Source organism: Vombatus ursinus, unplaced genomic scaffold (genome assembly GCF_900497805.2).
Source record: "Vombatus ursinus unplaced genomic scaffold, bare-nosed wombat genome assembly UNPS02014828.1, whole genome shotgun sequence".
NCBI classification, from domain to species: domain Eukaryota; kingdom Metazoa; phylum Chordata; class Mammalia; order Diprotodontia; family Vombatidae; genus Vombatus; species Vombatus ursinus.
In genome coordinates this window covers 2,208,105-2,222,385 of record NW_020954606.1, presented here as the reverse complement: position 1 = coordinate 2,222,385, position 14,281 = coordinate 2,208,105, and positions in this window count along the sequence as shown.

Sequence of the window (14,281 nt, the reverse complement as noted above, 5' to 3'; positions counted from 1 at the left end):
GTGCCTTACCATTCAAAGTACCAATGAATTATTTTAGAGAAAATAGTAACAAAATTCATCTGGAAGGACAAAAGGTCAAGAATATCAAGGGAGTCAATGAAAAAAGAATGTAAAGGAAAGTGGCCTAGTAGCTCCAGATTTCAAACTATATTACAAAGTGGTAATCACCAAAACAATCTGGTACTAAGAAATAGAGTGGTGGATACACATTAGTAAATGACCATAACAATTTAGTAACCCAAAGATCCAAGCTTTTGGGGTAATAACTCACCATTTGACAAAAATTGCTGGGAAAACTGGAAAGCAATTTGGTAGAAACTAGGCATAGACCAGCATCTCATACCATACACCAAGATAACATCAAAATGGATAAATGATTAAGATATAAAAGGCAGTATCATAAGTAAATTAAGGGAATATGGAAAAATATACCTGTCAGATCTATAGATAAGGGAAGAGTTTATGACCAAACAAGAGATAGAAAGGATTACAGGAAGTAAAATAATTTTGATTACATGAAATTAAAAAGCTTTTGCACAAACAAAATGAATGCAGCCAAAGTTAGAAGGAAAACAGGAAACTGGGCAAAAATTTATGGCAAATTTCTCTGATAAAGGCCTCATTTCTTAAATATATATGGAGCACAGCTAAATTTGCAAAAATTAGAGGCATTTCCCAATTGATATATGGTTAAAGGATAAGAACACACAGTTTTCAGAAGCAGAAGTCAAAGTTATCAATAGTCACTTGAAAAAATTCTCTAAATCACTACTAATTAGAGAAATGCTAATTAAAAAAAACTCTGAGATACCACCTCCTACTTATCAGATTGGCTAACATAACAGAAAAGCAAAATAACAAATGCTGGAAGAGATGTGGAAAAGTTGAGACACTAATACACTGATGGTAGAGTTGTGAACTAGTCCAACTATTCTGGAGAATAATTTGGAACTATGCCCAAAGGACTCTAAAACTGTCCATACCCCTTCCCCAACAATACCACTACTAGGTTTATATCCCAAAGAGATCAAAGAAAAGGAAAAAGAACTAGAAGTACAAAAGTATTTGTTGCTTTTTGTGATGGCAAAGAATTAGAAATCAAGAGGATACCCATCAATTGGGGAATGAATGAACAAATTGTGGTATATGATTATGATGGAACACTATTGTGCTATAAGAAATGATGAGCAGGATGGTTTCAGAAAAACCTGGGAAGCCTTATATGAACTGATACAGAGTGAAGTGAGCAGAATCAGAAGAACATTGTACACAGTAACAGCAATATTGATGATCAGCTGTGAAAGACTTAGCTACTCTGATCAAGACAATGATCCAAGATAATTCCAAAGACCTCATGATAAAAAATGCTATCTACCTCCAGAAAGAAAACTGATGAACTCTGAATACAGATTGAAGCACATTTTTTAAAACTTCATTTATTTTCATTGTTTTATTTTGTTTGTGTTTTGTTTCACAACATGGCTAATATGGAAATATATTTTATATGATTTCACATGTATAGTTAATATCAAATCTCATGCTTTCTCAGAGATGGAAAGGAGGGATGGGGTTAGGAACTCAAAATTTTTAAAAATGAATGTTAAAAAATACATCTATGGAAATATTTGATAAAATAAATAAAAATAATTAAAAATAAAATGCAAGGTAATATTAAGAATTCACTTTTTTAACCTCTGTGCCCATCTTTGTCCAGAAGTTTCCCTGAGTCTTCCCTTTTCAGCTCTACTGGGCCTCTTAGAGTACTCCCTCAACCTTTCCATTGTTCTTCATGTCCTTTTTTTGTTGTTTTTTTAAATCAGACTTGGAATTTCATTAGCATTGGAAACTGCTAGTGAGGACACTCCTACCAGTGCAGGTTGGCACTTGTTCTTCGACACAGTCTTAGAAAGTTGCCTAGGGTATTGAGAAGTTGACAGACAACCAGTACCAGTCACTGGCAGGATGTGAACCCAGGTCTTCCTGACTTCAAGGTTAGTCCTTGAACTACTATACCAAAGGTGATTTTATGTTTCCTTTTACATCACCAAATTTAATGCCCATACCATTGGGGTGTCATATTTAATTACTGGCTTTAGCTCTTAAAAATAAGTTAGGTTATATTTCTTCACCAAAATCCTATTTAGATGTCTTACTATTGTTTGAAATTAACCCTGGTTTTTTTTTTTTTTAATAGGATATGCCAGTGGAAGTCAGGCTATGGTAGATAATAATAACAATGCAATTATTTATATGGTGCTTTAAGGTTTGCAAATCACTTTACAAATATTATCTCATTCCACGCTCACAACTCTGGGAGGTAAGTGCTATTAATTTCCCCACCTTACAGATGAGGAAACGGAGGCAATCTGATGCTTAGTGACTTGCCCAGGGTCACATAGTTATCAAGTGAGGCTCGATTTGAACTCAAGCTTTCCTGACTCTAGGCCCAGTGCTCCATCCACTGGGTCACTTAGCTACTTGTAGGCCCTACTAAGGTGAAATTTTCAAATATGGGCCTGGTAGTTTGGCTATTAGCTGTTTAATTAAATAAATTATTTTTCTGTTCATCCATCTACCTATGTATTTACTTATTCATTTATTGGTCATTAGATGCTAAATTTTTATTTATTTGTTTATTGGCTACTGTAGCTCATGCAGACTGTCTGAAAAGGAAGGAGAGGTAGAAAACTTGTCATTTGCGTCACTGGAGGATGTGCCCACAAGGATGAAATAAAGATTCCTCTATATTAGGATCATAGATTTTGAGTTGTGCAGGGCTACTTTGGGATCAGGCAATTCAATCTCTTCATTTTACAGATGAGGAAACTGAGGCCTCTCTAAAGTGACTTGCCCAAGTTCACACATGTCTTCTGGCTCCAAATTCTGACTTTTCTGTTATATCGTGCTGACTCTGAGCTAGAAATGTTTTCTGGATGCCCGTAACAAAAGCTTGCCTTCTAGTAGGTCGTTTTCTTCTTCACAAAACTGCTGGTGGACAACAGGCCCTTATAACTTGACCTAGACTTCCTGGTATAGCCCAGAGAGACATTCTAAATTCAGTCTACCTGTGACTCTTAATCCCTTATGCACTCATTACACACCAACCTCTAACCTCAGGGATTTAGCGATCATTCTGGGGCTCTTGGGGAAGGCAGTCATTACTTCTTCCAAAGATTTAAACTATTGCCTTATTTTAGGCCATGAATATATGTGGGTGTATGTGTGTATACACACACACACACACACACACACACACACACACATACACACACACACACACGTGTGTGTGTATAATATTTCCTACATGTCTGAATTAAGAGCCTATATTTAAGGACTGGTTGTCATGAGTTTAACAGTAAGATACAGTATATAGCCTCAACAATCAACTGAGACATTTGAAGCATTAGGGCCAATGACTCAATCTGACCTGTGTCATGTCTCAGAGATGGAATAATTAAAAGGCATTTTTCAATCCTGAAGCTGTTTCCCATTGAGTGTACTTAATATAAGGAGATAAACCACAATATCGCCTAAATATTTCTTTTTAAAAAACAAACAAAACAAGGCTTGATGAAGACTGATGTTGAACTGTGTGAAGGAAATACTAGTACTCTCTCTGACCCAGCCCTAGCTCCCTAGTATTACTCCTTTTCGCCCCTGAACCCCAAACAAAATGGGGGCCAGGTTTCCACACTGACTGAAGGGGACAGTCATGACCACATCTTGTTTTTGTTTATCCTAGGACAGGAAAGGATATGAGGAAGGAGCAGGTGGGGAGGTGATAATTGGCTTCCATTGCACTCCCCACAGGACAGTAAAGATTTGTCAACAAAAGGGAGGGTTGAGGGGGGGAAGCAGGAGGCTGAGCTAACAGCCCCTACCACACAGCTGTTCCCAGCTCAGGGCTTTGGTAGCTCAGGTGGCCATGACTTCCTTGGAGACCCTCCTGGAACTTCTTTGACCCCACTTAAAGGAACATTGAACTAAATGGATTCTCTCTCTTTGAAGGGCAAAGAAAGTTTACAGAGGCCTGGGTGGAGCTGTTTCATGGCAATCTCTGTCTAGAAGCATTTGATCCATGATTAAGCACTTCCACCCACCCCCCACAACCCCTGAAAGCAACCAGGTGTCCTGTTACTTGGGTGTGCGAATACCTTTGTTACAAAAACCCCATCCCATTAGGACCACTGAGACATAATTAAAATATAGAAGCTGTAAAATTTCTCTGGATAGAGGATACCGAGAAATGAATCAGTCAAAATATCTGAAGGCTTTTTGTAGTATTAGGGAACTGCTTCCCTGCTGCCCCGTGACTAAACTGGGTTCTTAAAAACATTAATATTGAAAGATGATTTCTTAGAAGATAGGGTCAGTGTTTACTGTATGTCTCAGATTCTGGCTAATACACCACGGTTGTCTCAAATAGATTACATTCAATTTTTTGTGTGAACAGTCAACTCAAATCACAACAATGCAACTTGTTGGCTGGCTTTATGTTGGATTCAACTTTACTGGGTCAGTTTGCTCAGGCCTCCTTTAGGACTTGGAAAAAAACAGATCTAGTTTTAGCAACTGGCTTTATTCACTTAGCACTATATAATTTACTGCCTGACATTTTTTTTTAAATTGCTTCACCTATGTAAACGGTATCTCTGCAATAAGAAGACTGTAAGCTCTTTGAAGGGAAGAAGCAAATCTTATGACCTGTAGTCCAGTCTGTCTGTCTGTCCGTCTCTTCCCCACCCTTCCCAACTAGATGTGTAGAACAAGACCCTTAATCTATCTGGGCCTGGTCTGTAAAATAAGTGAGTTGGATTAGAAAAGAGGGGTTCTTGACTGTGGATAGATTCCAGAGGATGCATAAACTTGGAACTTTTGATGTTTTGATGACTATATTTCAATATAATTGGTTTCCTTTGAAATCCAATGTACTTCACTTTACGCATTTAAAACCACTGTTGTGAGACAGTATCCACAGACTTCATCAATACCAAAGGGGTCCATGACACCAAAAAAAAAAAAAAACGATTAGGAATTCCTGGATTAGATGAACTCTAAGATCTTCAGTCATAATAGTCTATAAGTTAATGGCATGTTTCCTTTGTATCTCTTCCACAGTGTCAAGTATCTTGCTAGATGCCAAATACTTGTTGAATTCAATAAAAATAAATTAATCTGTCATCTAGTGTTCCTTTAACAATATGAAAAAAATCTAGTTCACTACTTTTATTTTTCATGTTACTGAAGTTCATTGCCAGATTAATTCATGGAATATCTTGATCAGTAGGGGAAAAATTATTTTAAAAAGCAAGATAGGGAACATCTTGAACTGGATTTTGGAACTATTTGCCAATTATGTTAAAAACTGGAGAAGAGACCCTTAAATCCCTGCACACATGAGGATATAGATTCAGTACTAGAGCAGAGCAGGCTTAAAGGCTGCTAGCTAACTATGACAAAGAGAAGCTTCCAGACCATCAACTGGATACAGGTTCTGTAGTTGACTAATCCAAAATTCATGATATTGAGGACAGAAGAGGAAGAATATGGAGATGTTGCATCATGCAATTATCCAGATTCTTCCCCAGCAATCCATTTACAGAAACTTCAGCATCCAAAGCTAAAGAGTAAGAATCTCTTTCACTTATAAATATTTCTCTTTTCTTATTTCCAACGAATGGCTGCTTCCAAACCATCTTTTAGTACTTTGGAAGGTCTGTGATTTCACTGGTGTGGGAATTCCTTCCATTTATACAGGGCACAATATCCCCATCCCTAGGTCTTTTCATTTTGTGCAATTCTTCTCCCTGGTAGTCCATAAATCCTCTATCCAAAGCAGCACAGGTCTTACCCTGATTCTTTTCATATCTCAGGATTATTGGTACTGCCCTTGGCTGCCCATTTATTGTCTCTGATTCGGCAGTCAAACTCAACAAACACTCATTAAGTACCTATTGCTAGGTGGTAAAGTAGATACTGAGTATTGGATTTGGAGACAGGAAGACCAGATTTACTGCAGCCCCCCCCCCCAACCCCCTCTTAGTCATTTACTAGCTGTGGGACTTTGGGAGGGTTACTTAATCTTTCTCTGCCTCAGTTTCTTCATCTATAAAATGGGGATAATACTAGCATCTCTCACAGGGTGTTTGTGAGGATCAAATAAGATAAAAAATGTAAAAGCACTTTACAAATCTTAAAGCACTATATAAATGCTATTGTTGAGTTGTTGTTATTGTTACATACCAGGTACTCTACAGACTGCTCTGGAGGAGCCAATAATCTACTGGGAGGAAGCAATCTGTACGCAAATATGTAAATACAAAATATACACCACATGAATACAAAATAATTTCTCAGGGAATTGGGGAAACGGTAACAATTGGGAAAATAAGTAAAAGGCTTCTTGAAGTAGGTGTCATTCACTTGATCTGAGAAGGGGGCTAGGGGTTCTAAGAGGTAGAAGTGAGAAGGGAGAATGTTGTGGGAATGAGGAATAGTCTCTAAAAAAACATGGTCATGGGAGATGTGACGTAGTCGTCTGGGAGCAGAAAGCAGGCCAGTTTGCCTGGGATATAGAGTGTATCAGGGAGAGTGATGTACAATCAATCTGGACAGACAGGCTAGAGCTAAATTTCCAACAAAGGAGTTTGTATTTTGTTCTAGAGGAAATAGGATGCCACTGAAGCTTTAGGGGCATAGTCAGACTTCTACTTTAGAAATACCAATATGGCAGCTCTGGGAAGGCTGGGTTAGAAAGGGAGACACTGGAGATAAGCGAACAAATTAGGAGGGTGTAACAACAATCCAGGCAAGAGGTGATGAGGGAGGGGTAGCTAGGTGGCACAGTGGATAGAGTGTCGCCCTGGAGTCAGGAGGACCTGGGTTCAAGTGTGGCCTTAGACACATACCACTCACTAGCTGTGTGACTCTGGGCAAGTCACTTAACCCCAGTTGCTTCATATAAAAAACAAAACAAAACAAAAAACAAAATAAGAAGTGATGAGGGCCTGAACTAGTGCATATGTGGAGAAAAGAAGACAGATAAAATATATTAAAAATTTGCAGTGGACCTAGCCATTATAGTTTTATGACTTCCTGTAGTAGCAGGTTTATCAGTATTCAGAAAAGCTTGGAGAAGGTGGATGGTTAGAATAATCTAAGATTGGGATTTGGAAAGGGATCAACGGTGCCAGAACTAGGGAAACAGAAATTCAATGGTAGGTGACAGACAGTATTTAAAACTGAATTAGTTAACTGTGGGGTCGAGATTTATAAGGAGAGTGAGGCCAGAATGCAGTGATAGCCTGGGAAAGCTGAGAGGGGGTGGAGTGAGTGGAGGTTGGGGGGAAAATAGAGAATGTGTTTAGGAGTGGTGAGTCAAAGGGAGAAGTTGAATTCAGGGGTATGCTGGTAAATGTTTAACAACTGCCTCTCTTGGAGGGGGGGAAATCACCCTGACACACTTAAGTTTAATCTGCATTATTATAATTTTTTTTTTGCTTTTTTGGTGAGGCAATTGAGGTTAAGTGACTTGCTCAGGGTCACACAGCTAATATGTGTCACGTATCTGAGACTGGATTTGAACTCACATCCTCCTGACTCCAAGGCCAGAGCTCTATCCACTGTGCCACCTAGCTGCCCCCATTATTATCATTTTTACAATCATTTTCTTGTCCAATCAAAACAATAAATCAAGCTCTGATTTATAGTGTTTACTGATTTCTGGGAATAAATTCTCACCAGGGGTAAATTCTCTAAAATTAAAAAAATTGGCTTTAGTTGGTAGGGGCTGATTCCAGCACACCAATGAAGGGCAAAAGGTTATGATCAGATAGAAGAATTTCAAAGTTATGAATTGTTGAGGCAGAATGCTTGAAAGTGATGCTATCAAGGATATGACCTTTCTTGTGTATGTCAAAGGTGGAGAGAAGGTGCAGATGGTGAAAGCTGAGGAAGATGATGAACTGGGAAGCCAGGGTCTTTTGAGGAGGAATCAATATGAAGCTGAAGTCCCCCTATATAAGGGCAGGGCAAGGGGGTGTAGAGAGGCTGTGAGCTTGGTACTGTTATTGTTTTCTTTTGTTCTTGAAGAGGACCATGACATCAGGGAGGTGACACCATGACTTACAAGTGAATTACATTTAAGTGAGGGAGGGCTATGCAAAGTCACCAGCCTCACTCTCTCCTCTGGAGCCATCTGGGTCCAGTGGCAAGTATAGATCAGGACAACTGGAGATGGCCCAGGATGCAGTGGGAGACCTTGGCCTTTTCAAGCTAAGGTCTTTAACAGGTCTAGGTTTGACTGAGGGAACGCCCATTCAGTGATTGAGGCTCAATAAGAATTGAGGCAGAGAATGATCTCTTTACCTAGTGCTGAGTTCCTTCAGCAATTAAGAATTTTCACTACATGACCAGCTTATTTCCTTTTCTAGTCATACACAGTATTTTCACACATGCAAATCACTGTAGTATGTTTTGGGCTACTTAGGTTTGCCATCATTTTGTTACTGCTTTGAATTCGCAACATTGATACTTCTGAAATGGCGTTCTATTATTTGTAGTCACAAAACATCACCGGCAGAATCTTAGTCTTTCACAGCAATGAATTAAATTCTTCCATCTATTTCATGTTACCTTATGTTCAAAATTTTCCATGGCTCCCACTGTCTACAGGCTAGGTGTCCAACGACTCATACATACACTTACGGACATCTCTACAACCTAGAGTCAAATGGACTTTTCCGGCCTTATCTACCACTATGCTCCCATAAAAACCCCAAACTAACCAAACTGGTCTAACTACTAACTACTCCCTTGAAATAATAACCTCTACTTTCCTCTCCTCCCCTCTGTAGAATGCTCTCTTCCTTCCCTTCCCTTCCCTAATCAACGCCTATCCCTGAAGCCATGGATCCAATCCTATCTCCTCTTGGAAGGGAGCCTCCCTCCTCTGATACTTGTCCTACTCATTGATCTTTATTTACTGTCCTGTATTTTTAGTTACATCTTGATATGCATTCTTATCTCCCCAATTAGACTGCAAGATCTTTTAATGTAGAACTTGTTTTATACATAGTACCTTGTGCCTATTAATAAGCATTTATTTATTGCTTTGGATGTATTGGGGGGCAGAAACGTGTTCTGGCAGGCACTGGGAGACTCTGAAAGAGCACCAATTAAAGGGACGTGCAATTAGAAGTTAGGATAATACAATGTGTTGTTCAGTCATGTCTGACTCTGTGACCCCATTTGAGGTTTTCTTGGCAAAGATATTGGAATGGTTTGCCATTTCCTTCTCCAGTTCATTTTACAGATGAGGAAACCAAGGTAAATAGGGTTAAGTGAGTTGCCTAGGGTCACACAGCTAGGAAGTGTCTGAGGCCAGATCTGAACTCTCAGAGAGAAGTCTTCCTGACTCCAGGCTGAGTGCTCTATCCACTATATCACTTAGCTGACCGAGGTAATACACTGTTGAAATTCAGTAAATTCTGATAGAATTCAGGAAGAGTGGAAAAATGGCTATTCTAGGAATACATCAAATAAACTTGAATGTAGTAGATAACTAAATCAATTTTCTTTAGGAAAAGAGTCCTTTATTAAGGGTTTTTCATGTGCAAGGCATTATACTAGGTCCCAAGGATATTCAAAGATTTAAAAAATGACAGTGCTCATTCTCATGAAGTGTATATGCTACAGCAGCAATGGTTCTCAAAGTGTGGTCTGGGGACCTCTGAGGATCCTGAGGCTCTTTCAGGGTATCTGGGAAGTCAAAACAATTTTCATAATAATACTAAGATGTTTTAATTTCTAATATGGTAAATAGCAATACATGCAAATCAGAGCCCTTTGAGGGTCCTCAATAATTTTTAAAGAGTTTAAAGGGCTAGTGAGACCAAAAAGTTTGAGAAGTGAAATATATGCTATGTGATAAATATAATGAATGAAAAAGCATTGATTAAAGCTCTTACTGTGTGCAAAGCACTGTAAGCAAACTACTATGGATACAAAGAGAAAAGCAAGACTGTCCTTGTTCCTAGGGAGATCACATTCTGAGAGGGGGAGATAACACAAAGAGGAGGTTTCAGCTGCAAGTCCGATGGAAAGGGCCCATGGTGCTTTGAGTGCAGAGGCAAAGTAGATGGTAATGCATCTTTAATGTAATTTCCATCCATAAAACTACTGACAATGCAAGTTAAAGTAGGATGCCAGGGAAAGGCGCTACCTACATCAAAAGTCCAGGTCTCGGAACATGTAAAGAGAGGGATGTTTTTAGGGAGGGTGTTTCTTCAACATAATAGGTACAGGATCATTGCCCGTCTTCTCAATAGGTGGGGGACAAGTTGGAGGAAGGGAATTTGGAACTCAAAATAATAATAAAAAAGAATGTAATAAATAAATAATGCATTTTAAAATAGGCATAGGATCAATCGACAAATATTTATTAAGCATACACTATGTGCCAAGTTTTGTGCTGGGTGGGGGGAACAAGCCCAAGGAATGAAATAACCCTTGGTTTTCATGAGGCTAAATCCAAAAAACTGAGAGGTACTTTGGTATCCTAAGACTGTAAAACTCCGTAAAAAATACTTGCTGCTATTTTGCATACTGAATATTCTATTTATTTTTAGTCCTTTGAATTTTTACTTAGGAGTGGGGTCTGTATACCTCACCCAAGACTTCTCTAGGTTTGTCTGCAGAATTCACAGCATCTCTTAGGGTTCTGCATTATTTTTTCTCTCTCTCTCTCAGACAAGAATGTGAACCAGGTTTTGTAAGCTAAAGGCTTGCTAACTTTCTGGTTTCCTATTGATGAAGAACAAAATCCAAGGTCCCAAGTCCTAGGTTCTGCCTAAGTCCTAGGTTCTGCTAGTAAACTCAGATAAAGAAATCTCTCCTGTATTTCAGAGACCAATATCTCTATAGGTCACTGTCTTTCTACAAATGGTTACATTGTACCAAGGATTCAACTACAGCAAATACACAAGGCATGGGCAGCTCAGCTGAATCATCTAAGCAAGAAATGCAAATACCTCACGCTCGTGGTCTCAGTCCTCATTCCCCATTCATTAAATCGTCTATGACAGAAGTATTTGACCCCAACCATACATTTAGTAATAACCTTGGGTCAGGGCTACTGACTACCATTGCTTCCCTCCCTACTTTCCTGGCTAGCTTAAACCTGTGTAACAGGTAAGTATAGGCCCCAACCTTTAATAAAACATACCCCCAACACTCCACCCCAAAACATCAAGCCTCTCTCCACCTTTGTCTCCTTCGTATTTCATTTAAAACTGATTCATCATAGGAATCCTCACCTTGAAACCAATAGCCAACAGATCCTTAAGACTCTATCTTCCACCCTCTAAGCACATGGTTTGGACTTAAAATACCTTTCATCCACTGAATGACAAGTGCTTTCTAAACATTAATTAATCCAATTGTCCAGTGAGGTAGGCATTATTTTTATTTTTAGGAAAGGGATAAGTTAAATAGACTGGTCCAAGCTCTAAAGCATTCCAGGGATGAAGCCCCACCCACTGCTTCCTCCTCCCAGGACATTGCTTCACCGGATGTACACATCTGATACCCAAGTTCTGTGGTTGAAATTCTTTATTTCAACCGTATGATGCAGTGTTTCAGAAACATTGCATAAATACAGTGCAGAAGTACTTTACCAATTCAGTTGACTTGTTTAACTAGTCTTCTTCCCATTGACCATGCTGACTGGGCACATTATAAATTCGTACTATCCAGTTTCAACTGGACCCTCACTGCAACAAGGCAATCCTTTTACAGTACCCTCTAATTGACTCCTTATCTTACTCCCCAGAGAAGCCATTCTAAACCTCTTCTTTCCTCATGCTTCCTGTCCCTCCCTACCCCTCAGCTGATGATCTTGCTTCTTACTTTAATGAGAAATTGAGATTATCCAATGTGATGGTCCTCTTCTCCCCTTTTTTTCATCTCAAAATTCCTTGACATTATTCTCCACCCTCTCCTACTTCCAGTCTTTTAATGAGGTGGCCCTTCTCTCTGCCAAGGCCTCTACAATCTGCCCTTGATTACATCTTGTGATGTGACGTGATTAGATTTTCATCTGTCAATCACTCCCTGGCTAATCTTCAACTTCTCCTTATCCACTCCTGCCTTCTCTGCCAGCAAACACACAAAATCTCTTCTCTCATTAAATAACCTTCACTAGGCCCTACTAATCCCTCAAACTGTCTCTCCTCTCCTTAGCCAAACTCCTGGAAAGTGGTCCTCTAGCTGGCCCATGTCCTCTCTTTCTGTTTTCATTTCTTAACTCTTGACAGTCTGGCTTTTAATCTCATCGGTTAACTGCAAGTGCTCTCTCCAAAGTTAGCAGTGATTTTTTTGTGGGGGAGGAGGGAGGCAATTAGGGTTAAGTGACTTGCTCAGGGTCACATAGCTATTAAGGATTGGAGGCCAGATCTGAACTCACGTCCTCCTGACTCTAGGGCCAGTGCTCTATCTACTGAGTCACCCAGCTGTCTCTCAATGACCTAATGATCAAATCTAATGATCTCAGCCCTTCATCCTCAACCACAACACTTGGTACATAATAGGTACTTAATATAGCTTATTGACCATCTCCTGGATTTGTCACCACTGATCATCCTCTTATCCTGGATACTCTTAAAGTTTTTTGTCACACTACCCTCTCCAAGTTCTTTCTACTTGTCTAACCTCCCCCCTTCTACATCTTCTTTTGCTGGCTCATCATCCTGATCATGCCCCCTAACTGTGAGTATTCTCTCCAGGCACCTGTCCTGGATCCTCGTCTCTTTCTTTCTTTCTTTCTTTTCTTTCTTAAGAGTCCTCATTAGTTCCTACAGAGAGGAAGGGGGAGAGGGAAGAAACACGCCTCTATTAAGTATATAAAGCATTATGCTAAGTACTTTACAAAACATTATCTCATTTGATCTTCACAACAGCCCTGGGAGGTAGGTACTATTATTATCCCCATTTTACAGTTAAGGAAACCTAGGCAGAGCAGGTTAAATGGTCTTATTCCGGGTCACAGAGCTAGTGTCTAAGGTTGGATTTGAACTCAGGTCTTCCTGACTTTCAAACTCAACATATTCAAAACAAAATTCATTGCCCCTGCGTGAAACCCATCTTTCTTCCAAATTTTATTTCTGCCAAAGGCATCAGCACTCTTTCAGTTCCCTAGGTTAGTCACCTCAACATTAACCTTAACTGTTCACTCTTTCATCCCATATATCCAATCAGTTTCCAAATCTTGCTATTTTCACTTCCACATCTTTGACCTGACCCTTTTCTGTATTTATACAGCTACCAGCTTGGTTCAGGACTTCAACTCAAACTTCAGTGGCTCTCGATTACTGACTTTAGGGGTAAAAAAAACCCAAAGAACTCCCATTGTTTACTTTTTAAAGCCCTTCACAATCAGATAGGCTCCAATCTATCTATTCAGCCATATTGCACATTACTCCGCCTCCTACACCCGCCATCTAGCCAAACTGGCCTTCTCCCAGTCCCTTTCATATGACACTCCCATCTCCTGTCTCCTTGCCTTTGAGCACTAGTCATTCCCCATATCTGCAATTCACCTCTTCTCATTTCTGCCTCATAGAATCCCCCTCTTCCTTCTAGACACAGATCAAGCACAACTTTTTATGCAAAGCCTTTCCTGATTCCTCAGCTGCCAGTGCCCTCCTCCCCAAACTACTTTGTACTTACCTGCTTTTGTTGTTGCTGTCTTTATAGTTAGTCTCCTGATATGTAAGCTCCTTGAGAGTAGAGATTAGTTCATTTTTTTTGTATTTATATTCCTAGCACCTAACACAGTGCCTGGTATATAGGAGGCACTTAGTAAATATTTGAATGTTGAAAATTTCATCCATGTCTTTCCAGAAATCATCCATAGTGGATTTATCCACTATGAATTTAGGAAAATTACTATGGCACTAATGCCTACTGGATTTCACACTTTGCTTTCCCAAATGTACTGCTATTCCAGTATTAACTCTTATTCATGAAAATAGTGGACACCCTAAGGAACAGAAACACATTTTTAGAGCCAAAGTTCCTAACCTTGGGTCTATGAACTTTTAAAAAAAAGATATTTTGATAACTGTACTTCAACATGATTGGTTTCTTTTGTAACCCTGTGTATTTTAATTTATGCATTTTAAAACATTATTCTGAGAAGGCACCCATCTGTGGGTTTTTCCAGACTGCCAAAGAGTTCCATGACACAAAAAAGGTTAAATATTCTTGCTTAAGAACTTATAAA